General features: G+C 37.9%; 1 non-coding gene across 1 annotated transcript; it reads right to left on the bottom strand.

Annotated features, from left to right (window-relative positions):
- Positions 1 to 6,924: 6,924 nt before the first annotated feature.
- Positions 6,925 to 7,031, bottom strand: LOC141625565 (small nucleolar RNA R71). The gene has a single exon (XR_012535338.1). It is a non-coding gene; the product is annotated as a small nucleolar RNA R71 (small nucleolar RNA).
- Positions 7,032 to 14,580: the final 7,549 nt, after the last annotated feature.

Below are 14,580 nucleotides of genomic sequence, written 5' to 3'. Positions count from 1 at the left end.
AGGGATAATGAATCCAACATCAGAGCTAGTTTTCAAATTCTTCACAAAGCAAAAATGGATTTCCTGAGACAAAGGCTAAGTGTGAGTGGGCTAGATATGGTGATAGTAATACTGCTATGTTCCATAAGGCTATCAAGCAAAGACAACTTACTAACAAGGTGTTACAAATTGAAGACATCTCTGGGCAGTTGTGTAACACACCTGAGGGCATAATGAAGGCCTTTGTGGATTATTACCAAGAGTTGTTAGGGTTTCAAGGCACCACTAAGGGATTTATGTCCACCATTGTGAGTAGAGGGGATAGAGTTCAACAACATGATTGGCATGATATCAATAAACTACCAAATAAGGAGGATATAAAAAATATCATGTTTGATATACCTGATGATAAGAGTCTAGGGCCTGATAGCTACTCTAGTTGTTTTTTTAAGGCGGGTTGGAACATTATGGGTGAGGAGATCTGTGAGGCTGTCATTGATTTCTTTAGAGATGGACAGCTTCTGAAGCAACTTAACTGTACCAATCTTGTGCTTATCCCTAAAGTTAAGAATCCAAATTCTATGAAGGAATTTAGGCCTCTGTCTTGTTGCAATACTTTATATAAGGTTATCTCTAAGGTCCTTTGTGCTAGACTTGCAGCTATACTCCTTAAAATTATCAACCCTACTCAAGATGCTTTTATTAAGGGACGTAGTATCATGGCCAATATCTTGATCAGTCAAGATTTGGTCAGGCTGTATAAGAGAGCTAGTGTATCACCTAGATGTATGTTGAAAGTGGATTTAAGGAAAGCGTATGACTCCATTGAGTGGACATTTGTTCACCAAATGCTGGTAGCTTTAAACTTTCCTCCTAAATTTATTCATTTGGTGATGCAATATATTTCTACCTCAACCTTTTCTATTGCTCTCAATGGTAACATCCAAGGCTTCTTCAAAGGGAAACGTGGTCTAAGGCAAGGGGATCCTCTTTTCCCCTTGTTGTTTACTTTATGCATAGAGTACTTGGGCAGACTCCTTGACATGGCATGTCAGGGACCAAATTTCCACTATCACCCCCTGTGCAGAGGAATCAAACTTACCCACTTGATGTTTGCTGATGATCTCCTTTTGTTCTGCAAATGAACAATGGGATCTGTGTTCACATTGGTGGAGGCTTTTGACTGCTTCTCTAAGGCTAGTGGCCTGCATATTAATATAGAGAAGACTGATATTATGTTTAATGGTATGCAACCAGGGATGGAGGGCCTTATTATGAAGGAAACTGGGTTTAAGAAAGGGACTCTCCCTTTCAAATCTCTGGGGGTCAACATCTCTCACAAGAAATTGTCGAAAACGGACTGCAATACTCTGGTGGATAAGATGATTCATAGAATCAAAGGGTGAAACAAGAGACGAATTTCTTATACTGGAAGGTTGGAGCTGGTAAAATCTGTGTTGGCCACATTGCATAATTATTGGGCGCAAATCTTTGTTTTAGCCATGGGAGTTATGGATAAAATACAGGCTTTATGCAGGAATTTTCTTTGGGAGGGGACTGATGATTATTCTAAAGCTCTTCTTATCTCTTGGAAAGTTGTTTGTTCACCTCTCAAATTGTAGGAGGCCTGGGATTGATTGACAGTAAGGACTGGAATATAGCTGCTGTAGGGAAACTTGTCTGGTGGATTGTGATCAAGAAGGATATACTGTGGATTCGGTGGATTGATAAAATTTATATGAAAGGTAAGCATTGGTATGACTATCAACCAAGCCCTAATAGCTCTTGGGCCTGGAGACAGATTTGCTTAGTGAAGGAAAGACTTAAGGGAGGCTATATTGGAGATAAATGGTTGGGAAAGGACGATGATTATAAGATTGCTGATGGATATGACTGGATGAGACATGGACCTACTCCTAAGGTTGAGTGGTACAATGTTGTCTGGAACAATATGAACTTGCCTAAACATAGATTCATCACGTGGTTAATCAAACATAAGAGACTCCTCACTTTGGATAGGCTTTACAGAATGGGGATTACTATGCAGAAGCTGTGCTTCTTATGTGGAGAGCAAGATGAGGACCATGAGTATTTGTTTTATCAATGCAAGTTCACATGTCTTTGCTTTAATATGGTGTACAATTGGATCAACCTGCGACCTAGGCAAATGGGAAGGCCTGAGGAGATGATGAGACTAAGGAAAGTATCAGGATTCAGGAGGAAGTTGCTTTGCTCGCTGGTGATTGCAACACAGTACCACATTTGGTATGCTCGAAATGTTTGCATAATGGAACACAAAGTATTACATCCCATGGCTATTTTAAAGGCTGTGCAGGAAGCTGGTAAAGGAGTGCTGTTGCACAAGAGGCATGTCAATTTAGCTGTTGTAGATGTTAATTGGTGTCGTATGAAAGGTTTATTGTAAATGAATGTCTGATGTAGGTAGCAGGAATATATGATATCAATAGGTTGTACTAAGGTGAACACTCCCGTTTTTTGGGAGGAGCTTAATATTACTTACATTTCCACCAAAAACAAATATGTAATCTAATGATATTAATGAATCCCAACAATTAGACTATTAGGTGTTATAGTCGGATGTTATATATGTTCATCGTAATCATACATATTTTGAGAGGATATCAATGTGATGAATGAATTGTAGGCAAAGCTTGGAAAATTCAGTCGTCACGACGCTTGGGTGGAAGGTCACAATCCTAAGAATGGAATAACGGAAACTGAATATGATAAGGACATCAAAGAGAAAATTGTAAGTTTGAATAAATATGTCACTCCTTCCACTGGTAGTCAGAGTTATATAATTGTGTGTTGCTTAATGGTTTTATGTGTATGTAGAGGATCTGTGAGAAGGAGGTAGAGGAAGGAAAATGGAAGCCTGAAGGACGTGATGACATTCTTGCTAGGGCAATAGGCAAAGCAGAGCATCCAGGTCGTGTGAGAGGCGTAGGAACGCATGTTGGTATCACTAAGTATTTTGGGAAAACTACTCGACGTGGTGGTGCTTCCAAGAAGATAATCTATAAATACTGTATTTGAACCAACGTAATGAATTTACAACTATATATGCTGACATTAATTTCTACTACATAGCTACATAAAATAGCTAGGTTGATGATGAGAATGTTGGAAACTAGGGAAAAGCCATCAGAAAAAGAGTTGGATATGGTTCAAGAGGTCATAAAGGAAGCAGATAAGGAAGAGAAGGAGGAGTAGGAGGAGGAGGAGGAGAAGGAGGAGGAGGAAGAGGTGGAGGAAGAGGAGGAGGAGGAGGAGGAGGAGGAGGAGGAGGAGGAGGAGGAAAAAGGGGTAATAATATTTGTCTTATATACAGTGTGTTATATGATTTGAAAAATCAGTACGTGTTATATGGACAAGTGTTAATGTACAGAAGGAAGCTGAGGATGACATGACAAGGGAGAAGGAAATGGGAAAGGAGACTGAAGTGGGAGCCGAGGATCGATATCAGGTAGTTGAAGAGGAAGAGGATGCCAGGAAGGCCGTGACACAGGATGAAGTGGAGGTAGTTGATGATCAGATGTTCTTCTCAACACCGAAAAAGGTAATAGCTGCTAGTTTATAATTATTCATATCATACACGTTTCTTACTTAGGAAATTTATTAAAGGTAGTGAATGTATGTGTACTAATTGATTAAAGCTGACGTGAAGGGCGATTGCAAGGTGGCTTGTCGTATGTCCTATTTATAGGGGAAACATAAAGTTGTTGTTGCCAGGGGATACGTGTTCAATTACGACCGGCTTCAGCAATTTAAGGTTCATGGTATACCCCTTCGTCACAATTGAAGGAAAGTGGAAGTGTCCCAATAATATAAAGACGAGTATGGGGAAGTACAAGTACCATTTCCTACTGAGGGGGTCACTTATTTGAAAGAAGCCCTAAGCTCTTATGTGCAATGGCCTGAAAAACTCATCAATGTTGTCATCCCCGAGGTACCTATATGCGGACGTTAATCTTTACTGAGGGGGTCACTTGTTCTTTAAATATATTAGGGTACGAATATTAACATATCGTAACTACTTTAATCTTTACATTTGTAGAACTTAAGCAAAGCCATGATGCCAGCTAACGCAATTACTACTACGTTAACGAAAGTTGTTGCAGGCAAGCCTGCTTATGATTCTTATTATGAATCGTGTGAATATAAGAAAAGGATGAAAACTGCTTCGCTGAATGCTTTGCACAACCTGGCTGTAAAGAGGTCACCTACAGGTGATGTAGTCATGATTAGCATTGAAAAGGAAGTTATGGGCGCAGCTGATATAGCCATACTGGACCCGAAGCAACTGATGGATTTTGTCGACCTTGACAATTTAGATGCTGTTCACATTTTGATTTGGATGAAGTAATTTTATTAATATAACTATTAAGTCATTTCCATTTATGAATAATGATGTTTGTTAAAATTATCAATTATAATAACAATCTTCGTTCCATGTGGCGTAATAGGTACCTCAATAATCAGTTCGCTGAGTGGAAGGTCTCTAGTCACGCCTACGGATTCTTGAGTCCTAAGGCGTTCTCTGTTAACAGAATTTCATATGAAGAACAAATCAATAGTATCGCTCGTCGGTTGATGTCGTCCAAAAAACTATGGCTTGCCCCCTACAATGAGAATATATATGTATAGTACGTGATTATTGTAATGAATCACGGTTCTATAAATTTATTATTAACATGCTTAAATGCGTGTAAATGAACTAACAGTTCAATGTCTCAAAATGAATAGGAAGCATTGGGTGCTACTGGCAATCCAAGTGGAAACAAAAACAAGATTATCTTGGATTGACTCTCGCGAAGGCAAACCCTCTGACAGTTGTGTAAGGATGATAACTGAGTAAGTTTACAACCTTTAATAATGTCATTTGTTATTGTATGACTTGAGCCATATATATGAAAATAATAATCGCATGTGTGTATATTTATGAATTAGTGTTTTTGAAGCAAAAAAAAGATTATGTCCATTTGGGAAATATGAAAGCAACACTGATCTCAATTTTATCACGCCAATTGTAAGTGTATTCTTAATAATTACTCGTACCATTTAATTAATGTTTATGCGAGAGGTTGATTATCTAATTCAGCTGATTTGTGCGTGATTTATATAATAGTCTCCTAAAGCACCAGACGACAAACAATGCGCCTTTTACGTTTGTCACTCCATGTGGAAGGTTATCGACGAAAAATTTTCTACCATTCTGATACGGGTTAGTGTGATTTAAAAACTATTTCAGATGTAAATTGAGTTCAATTCTGTATACTTCCATGTATTATATCTATTTTGATTATATATATTTTGAATTGTAGTTTCCACTAATACCAACAAAGCCCCAGAATATTCGCCAGAGGACATCAATCGGATGAGAATTATGTGGGCCAGTTATGTTGTTTCATTAGCGGAGTCTCAATAGTTTGCTCATGCTTTATGTACGTGTGTGTGTGTGTGTGTGTGTGTGTGTGTGTGTGTGTCTAGAGCCATTGTGTATTGGCTTCTTTTGTTTTTTTGAGAAAGTTGTGTTTCGGCTTTTGATCATCCTGTTTGTACTGTTTTGAAACTGGGTTTAATTGATCACGGGGTGTAATATTTTGATGCAGGATTGAATTTTTGCGATGCACAAATCTTTGGAATGCTATTTTCAAGAAGAATCGAAAAATAGCAAATGCTACAAACGCTATTTTGAAAAATAGCATTTCAAAGAAATTTGCTAGAACAAGCTAAATTTAAAAAAAAAAAAAGGAAAAAAAATTGAAAAATGAAAATGGTTAAAAATAACCCGTTGCAAACAATTATTTGACAACGGTTTTATTTAGATAAATAACCGTTGACATCTTTACCCTCCCCATTCAAACCGCCAAAATTATAAGACAACGAACGATAACCGTTGTCGACTTCAAAATTTTAACAACGGTTTATTTAAGAATAACCATTGTCAAAGTTTCATCAATTGATAAATATAACAACGGTTTATCACGCAATAAAACCGTTGTTAAATATTGACATTTAATTAAATAAGATAACGAAATGAACCGTTATCATAGATAATATTTAACAACGGTTTTGGAACCACTAAACCGTTGTCAATAGTAAACTAGGACAACGGGTTTGAAACCGTTATTAATATCTAATAACGGTTTCTTAAAAGTATACCCGTTGCCATAAACATAATTAACAATAGTTTTATAACGGTTCTTGAGTAGTGATAACGGTATTATAGATCCGTTATTGGTGTTATATAACGGTCATACAAACGTGGTATATATTTAACAACAGTCGTTGCAATAACGGTTCCGTGTTTCTATTTAATAACGATAATTGCATTATTTGACCGTTATTGGATGTCTTATTTGGCGTAGTGTTACCCATTGATCTTGAAATTGAAAGAACTTTGACCAATAATAAAAGACTTGCTAGAGGTACTTTGAGAGGTATTGGAGAGATTGTGGACATTCAACCAAATAACATTGAGTTTACCAACCCTTTTGCAAGAGAAGGAGAGGACAACCCAATACAAAACCCACCACAAAATCAACCCATAATGCCTAAATTCTCATCACATTCAGTACCAACCGAGGAGAACCTACCAAATGGTACTCCTACACCACAACATTTAACCGGTAATTTTATTGTCAAATCCGCATTCATACAACTAGTTGAGAGAAGTCAATTCGGGGGGATGCCTAGTGAAGACCCTCACTCACATATGGAGACTTTTTGTGACTATTGTGATGCGATTTTTCAAACCGAGTTACTCAAGACCAAATCCGATGGGTCTTATTTCCTTTTTCTTTGATTTGTACCGCGAAACAATTGTTTAAAAGCCTAGATAAGGCTACTCTTGGTATTGATTCTTGGAAGAAATTGGCACTTGTTTTCTACAAGAAATTATATCCTCCGGAAAAGATTAACATGTTGAGAGCCCAAATCACCGAGTTCAAACAAAGGGATGAGGAATCTTTGTACGAAGCATGGGAGAGATTCAAGGACACTTGTGGATCTTGTCCACACCGTGGACTTAGCGAGTGGTTCCTTGTGCAACAATTTTGGAATGGTCTATATGAAGACTCCCGAAACATTCTTAATATGGGATCCAATGGTATGTTTACCGAAGTTGATGACAATCAAACATGGAACAAAATTAAAGAAATGGCGGTCCATAACTCGGAATATAGTAGGCCTCGGAAGGCTACTAGAGGAGGAAAGCATGAGGTGCATTCCATTACTCAATTGGGTGCCCAATTAAGTGCTCACATTGATACCATTAATTTGAAGTTTGAGAAGGCCATGGCTAAACTTGAAGAGGCCTCCAAATCACCCAAGCAACATACTAATGCAATGGTGGCATCATCATCAATTCCAAGTGGAGTATGCGAGAGTTATGGAACTTTGGGACATGACCAAAGTGAATGTAGGGGAACAAGTGAATGCTTTCCAAGCATATAAGAGTGGCACCCCTTATTCCAACTATTACAATGAGAATACAAAATTCCATCCCAACCTTTCATACAAAAGCCAAAATGTTCAAAACCCTCAACCAACATACACCCCACCTCCAATGAGAAATCAAGCTCAAAGACCCTTTTACCAACGCCAAGGTTATCAAAATCAACCTCCATACAATCAATCTAATGACCAAGGCTTTGATGTTCAAAAAGAGGTCCTCCAAATGCAAAAGGATCAACACGAATTTTTCACTCAAATGTAAAAAGATAGCCAAGCAAAAGATATCACCATCAACAACATACTAGCTCACACAAAGATGTTGGAAACCCAAATTTCTCAATTAGCATCTTCTAGCTCTCAAAGACAAAAGAGGCAATTACCACCTCAAAGTAATCCCCCAGGACATGAATCAGTTAGTGCCATCCATTTGAGAAGTGGTACAAGATATGAAGGGCCGAAGAGGCCCATTGATGAAGATGCTGTGAATTCTAGTGACAAGCAAAGAGTTGAAAACTCTAAGGAAGAAGAAGAACCCACCACCATTCAAGAAGTTTCAAAGAAGAAAAATGAAGAGAAGGCTAAGGAGAAAGAGCCTATTGTGATTAGACTTCCATTTCCAAGTCATCAAGCTAAGCCTAAGTTTGATGAACAACTTGGAAAGTTCATGGAGATTGTGAAGAACTTAGAAGTCTAAATTCCATTCACGGAATTAATCAATCATATTCCGGCCTATGCGAAATACATGAAAGATATTCTTACAAAGAAGAAATCCATCCGGAAGCTAGAGACTATTGCATTCACTAAAGTGAGTAGTGTCATCCTACAAGGGAGTTCACCTCCAAAACTCAAGGATCCGGGAAGTTTCTCTATTCCATGCACCATTGGCGACACTACAATCAACAAAGCATTATGTGACCTTGGAGCAAGTGTGAGTGTCATGTCATACTCGGTGTGCAAAAGGCTAGGAATGGGAGAACTCAAGTGCACTAATATCACGCTTCAAATGGCGGATCGATCAACAAAGACACCTTTAGGGGTATGGGAGGATGTGCCGGTAAGAATTGGCAAGTTCTTCATCCCGGTGGACTTTGTTATTTTTGACATGGAGGAAGATTCCAACATTCCTATCATTTTAGTAAGACCATTCTTACATACCGCGGGAGCAGTGATTGATGTGAAACATGGAGAGCTCACACTTGAAGTGGGAGATGAAACAATCACTTTTAACCTTGACAAGACAATCAGAGCTCCCCGCTTACATGAGCCATGTTTCATGATTGATCACTATAGCCGAGAAAGTGATAGGAAGAAGTTGGCATCTCAATGCAAAGAACAAGCTAATGGTAAAGAATCACCACCCATATGGAATAAGAAAGAGTATAATCTTCAAGATGCTCCGTCCAAAGAGCAAGGAAATTACAACAATGAGAGCTTGAATAGCTCACCACCAATCATGAAAAGAGAAGAAGAATGCCTCATTGGCCATGATAACAAGAAAGAGAAGTTGTTTCCATCAATTCATGATATTATAGGGAAGCAAGCTAGTGAAGTATGTGGCCTATGGGATGACGAATTCGATGGGTTAGTCAATCCCTACATTGGCAATGCTATAGACCAAGGCTTTGGTGACCATATTAACTTAAGTCACCATCATGAAGAACACAATGTGCAAAGGTCTATTGAAGATCTTTATAATGACAATGAACAAGCCTTCGACTACTTGTACAAGGTGTTGAGCAACATCAACAACGCCTTGGCTATACCCCCTTGACATCTCATCTCAAGAGTGAGAGTTTGGTGGAGTCCTCCCTTAACCACCATTTGTAAATATTCTAACCCCTTAACTTGCATTTTATTCTTGTATTGCATTTTTTGTCAATTTTGGATTTACATTTGTACATTTTGAGAGAAAGTGAGGGACGTATTTTAATGTTTCTTGATGTGTAGTGTTTGGACTAGTGTGGGGATAGCAATTGCCTAGGCTATCTGAGCCTTCGTAGTGCACCCACAATGAAGACCAAAGGAATGAAGAAGAAATGACTTGGGATATGAAACTACCCACGGGTGGATCTAAACCCGTGAGGTACAGGAATGATCCGAGCGTCCCCATGGGAATTCGCTAATCTTGGATGAAATCCGAGCATCCTGACAGTAAGACGCTCATCTTGGCAGAGTTGGAAAGGAAATTTTTATACTGGGTATGCATCCGAGCGTCTCCTCAAGAATCCGCTCGTCTCAGTTCAAAGACGCTCGTCTCAGTGATAATCCGCTCGTCCTGATTACATTAAAATTTAGGATTTCACTCTGACTATGAATACGAGCGTCCCCAGATCAATCCGCTCGTCTCAAGCCAGAATTCGCTCGTCTCCTCAAGAAGACGCTCGTCTCAACACAGGTTTTATTTTCTAATGCTGACTAAACTACAATCCGAGCATCTCGTGCCTAAGCCGCTCGTCTCCTATTGCTAAATTGCAAAAACACGGGATTTTAAACCCCCCTTTTCCATTTCATTTCATTCTATTCAAACACAAACACACCATCAAAACCCTCAATCCCTTCATCCATAAAACTCAATTTCCTCAATCAAATTCACCAAAATCAAACCCAAATTTCCTTAAAACTCAATCAAATCACTTCTTTATCAACAAAAAGCCATTCAAACATCAAAATCCTCAAAAATTGAATCGATTTTCTAGAGTTATAAGCAAATTTCGAAAATCCTAAATAAATTTGGGATTCATTGAAGCTTGAGGATACTAGAAGAATTCAAGCAAATCATTGGTTGTTGATACATACAAGGAGAAGAATAATGGCAAGGACTAAATGAGGAAACAAGGCACCCCCAAAATCAAATCTTTCAAAGAGGCAACATGCTCTTCAAGCTTCCAAAGCTTTGGTGGTTCAACAAGCAAGAGTGAAAATTCAAGAAACTCCTACTCCTATGGTGGAAGCTATTACTCTTATCCCGGTTATTGAGCAATTACATGAATATCCGGAGGTAACTTTCACATCCGATTCTCATAGGAAAGCTTTTATGTCTCTTGCTAAGAAATTTATTTTGCCCACCAAGTTTATTTGCCAAGATTCTTTGACCAAATTGGGTGTCCTTGAAAGAACCAAGAACTTCTTTGAGTCTATGGGGTTGCTTACATTATTTGATATGCAAGAATTGACCTACCCCTCCTTCACCTTGGAATTTCTAAATTCAGTGAAAGTCACAAAGGTAGAGACTCGAAAGAATATTGAATTCCGCCTTGAGAATGTGGATAGAAATATGTCCTTTAATGAGTTTGGCAAGGTGTTCGATCTTGATAATGACTAGACTTATGTGAAGAAACCTTCAAAATATGATCCCGCCCCTTTGTGGAAAGCTATCACCGGAAGGAAATTCGAATAATTCCATGAGTGTCGTGCCCTTTATGTTCACCATCCGGGCATAAGGGTGTGGCACAAGGTTGTGGGAAATACTCTTATTGCTAGGAAGGGGACTAATCATTTCACCGAACTTGATTTCATCTATCTTGAGTCAACCTTGAATGTCGATAAGAAGTTCACCAAGAAATACAATGTTCTTCAACTCTTAATCGAAAGGTGCGGCCTTTATAGTAAATGGGGGATTGGTAACATGGTTGGCAAAGCACTTCGACCGGGATTTCAACAAAGATGAGACTTACAAGCCGGTTAAGGGAGGCCACCTCATTGATCTAGCCACTATGGTTCACAAATTCCATTGGGTCAAGAATGACAACCTTGACAACAAATTTGAGTGGCTTACAAAAGATGCCAAGTCCTTCATTCTACCAAACAAGATTTGCCGACTCAATGTCTGAAGCACAAACTATCTTCTTCCACTCTCCGGTGAAGCCGAGATGATCTTGCAACAACATACGGAGGCCATTGCCGACCCCTCCTCCTTTATTGTGAATCCACCCTACCCATTCACCTACCAAGAATTCTGACCCAAAGGTGTTGCGGTAGGTAACGATTACTTGACTCAATTAACGCAACACATGCATAAGCAAGCTTATGAAGACCGAGTCAATGCCAATAGAGCTCAATATCCGCCCCTCTTACACCTAGCTAGGCAAGGATTTCTTGACCCATCATGTCCTTTGCCTAGTTGGGCGGATAGGGAAGTATTCTTTCCTAATGCTCCTACGGATGATAGCATGGGTGGTGAGGAGATTGTGGTTGAGAGTGAAGAAGTTAAAGAAGTTGAAGAAGAAGAGGAAAATGAGGTCGAAGAGGATCAAAGTTCAAGTGATGATGGTGAAGCCTCCGGGTCTATAGAGGTAGATGATGATGATACTAGTGAGGAAGTTGTTGATGATAATGATGACAATGGAAGTGTTGTCGCTATGAGCGACAATTGAGGATTAGCAAGCTTTTTGGAGGATGCCACAATCTATTGTGAGTTTTCTACACCTATTTTAGCTTTGTTCATTTCTCTTGTTGTTAATTTTTTATCTTGATCATTTGTTTGAGTCCTAGCAACACTCAAAGGAGTCCCACCTCGGTCCCATTGAGGTGTCTTTTATTGTTTCCACCATGAAAAATCCAAAATGACAAAATTTAGTTTCATGCATAGCATTCTTGTGCATGAACTTTCCCATCTTTGACATTAGCAATAGTGTCTCATTTGGTTTGGGGAAGTTCAAGCATAAGCATTGGGAGTTAATTCAAATTATGCTCTCCAACCAAATGAAAATTAATGCATCATATAGTGTAGTGTAGTTTGCATTCATATATAGCTTGCATAATTTCTTATCGTATTGGTCATTGAGGACAATGCTCATACTAGAATGGGGATGGGAAATTCTAACATGACTTTTAAAACAAAAATGATAAAAATTGAAAAATACAAAAACATGTCTTTTTTCATAAACATAAAAAACCAAAAAAAAAAAAATTGAAAAATTGAAAAACCCAAAAACATGTTCATTTCCTTTATAGTGTAGTCTTGTATATATTGTGTTTGTACCTTTGTCACATTGATCGACCACGCCACATCCAAGACATGAGGATATTGAAGACCGCATGGTATGATCTTTCCAATCTCCTTTTTCCTCTTTATGTTGATGACTATGTTGCTTTATTTTGATTGATGCAGTATAAACAATGTGATTATAGGATTGCATTTAGATTATTTGGCATACTAGTTGGAAGAAGCATATGCATTAGGTTATATATATGATAGTTGCATCATGGCATATAGTTGCATTTAGGAAAAATTTTGTGAAAACATCTATCTGGGAAGCTTGACAAGTGTATATAAGGCCCTTGTAGATACTTTTTCTCCTTAAGACTTTGCTTGTTAGAATACTTGTAAAACACCCTAGGATGTGTCATGCTAGTATCCTCTGACCCATGGATTAAGGCCTAGTCAAGAGTACCTTGTGGGGTGATAACTCCTTGGCTACCGTTTATTCCAAGGTGACCCTTGAAACCATGCAACCATCTTCCATGTTCTACCACATTTTTGTCATCAAAAAGGGAATGGGCACAAAAATTGTTCAAAATTTGAGTTCAAGAATTGAAATGAAAGTCAAAAAGTTTGCAATTGCATCAAAAGAAAAGAGGAGTAACAAAAATGAAAACTCCTATGCTTCAAATATAAGCACCCTCACTACAAATAGGGTAGCTTTGAAAATGGTCAAAAGAAAATGCAAGAAAAAGTTGAAATTATCAAGTATTAAAATGCCAAACATCAAAAGAAATGGCAAAAAGAAAGTGTTCTCAAATGTCAAATGCACAAGAAATTAGGGGGAAAAACAACAACAAAAGCAAACTCCCACATGAAACTCAAATACAAATGATCCCTTTATCCATCGAATCCACTTTTGTGCATGGTAGAGAGGGGACGACCCTTCTTCTTGTCTAGGCAAGAAGGGGAATATTCCGTGATCCTCCACTGTTTCTAATACCATAGGGAGTCTACTCTTGACGAAAACATTTAACAATTGAGGACAAAGGTACCCTATCTTGACACAATTTGGAGGTGATTTATTTGTATCCTTCTAGGCTTAGTAGTTTGAAGAAACCATATCTATGAAGGAGTGTGTACCCTTAGATTGTTTCACTTTTAGATAATTTCCGCACTTAGATGAGAAAAGTGGCTATTCTTTTTTGTAGATGCATCCATTACTTGTTTTGTGTGCTTTAATGCTTGGATGTGTCGCCTGTAACACCCCGTAAATTCGAAGACCTTTATTATATTTTAAAAGTAATATTTTAATCTATTTTAATTTAATATTAATTTATTTGAAATAAAATTTATTTGATAAAATATAATCTTATTTTATTTTAAAGAAATGTAATTATTTTTCATAGTTTAGAAATGTTTAAAAGTGATTTAAACTATATTTAAACCTTTTCCTTTGATAAAATAGATTTCGGACAAAAGTCGTAAAATTGGGATTTTCCCATTTCTTACGGTTGTTGGGTAAACGAGTTTGGATATTGGGCATATGAGTACTTAATCTTTTAGTAAAATCGTGTTTAAGAACTTTAATATTCTCGGAAATCGCGTTCGACGAATATTTCTAATTTTCGTCGAAACGAACCAATACGTAAACAATTGAAACTCACCCAAACACCCTACCTCAAACCATGCACCCTCCATCCTCCATGGGTCTCCTCTTCATCTTTCATTTCCTCAATTCTCATTCTATCACTTTCTTCTTCCAAACACCAAATCATCTCAAAAATCATCCTTACCAAACCCTAAATCCACCATAACTTCTTCATTTCTCCACCAAATCGCATAAAAATTATATATTCGAAATCCTCTCTTCATTCCCCATCTAATAGTAAACTCTATTTTCATTTCCCTCAATTTTGTTTAAGACACATTTTTCTAGGGTTTCGAGTTAAGGCTAATTAACATGTTTTTATTTTTTGTATAGGTGAAGATTTTGAAGATGAGTGAGGGGACTCATATATTGTAGAAGATGATGAGTGATTTCGGTTTCTAGGGCTCTTTCTCAAGTGTTATTGTTCTCTTTTTCTAGCTTAAGGTAACTATTCCGAGTCACTCGACGAATTAATGTCACATTAGTAGTTGTATTTGTTGTTTGTTGTTGTTTGTTGTCGTTTGTTGTTGTTTGTTGTTGTTTGTGGTTG

This window comes from Silene latifolia, chromosome X, assembly GCF_048544455.1.
Source record: "Silene latifolia isolate original U9 population chromosome X, ASM4854445v1, whole genome shotgun sequence".
NCBI classification, from domain to species: domain Eukaryota; kingdom Viridiplantae; phylum Streptophyta; class Magnoliopsida; order Caryophyllales; family Caryophyllaceae; genus Silene; species Silene latifolia.
Note: the sequence above shows the minus strand (reverse complement) of the source record. Positions and strands in the feature narration are given on the sequence as shown.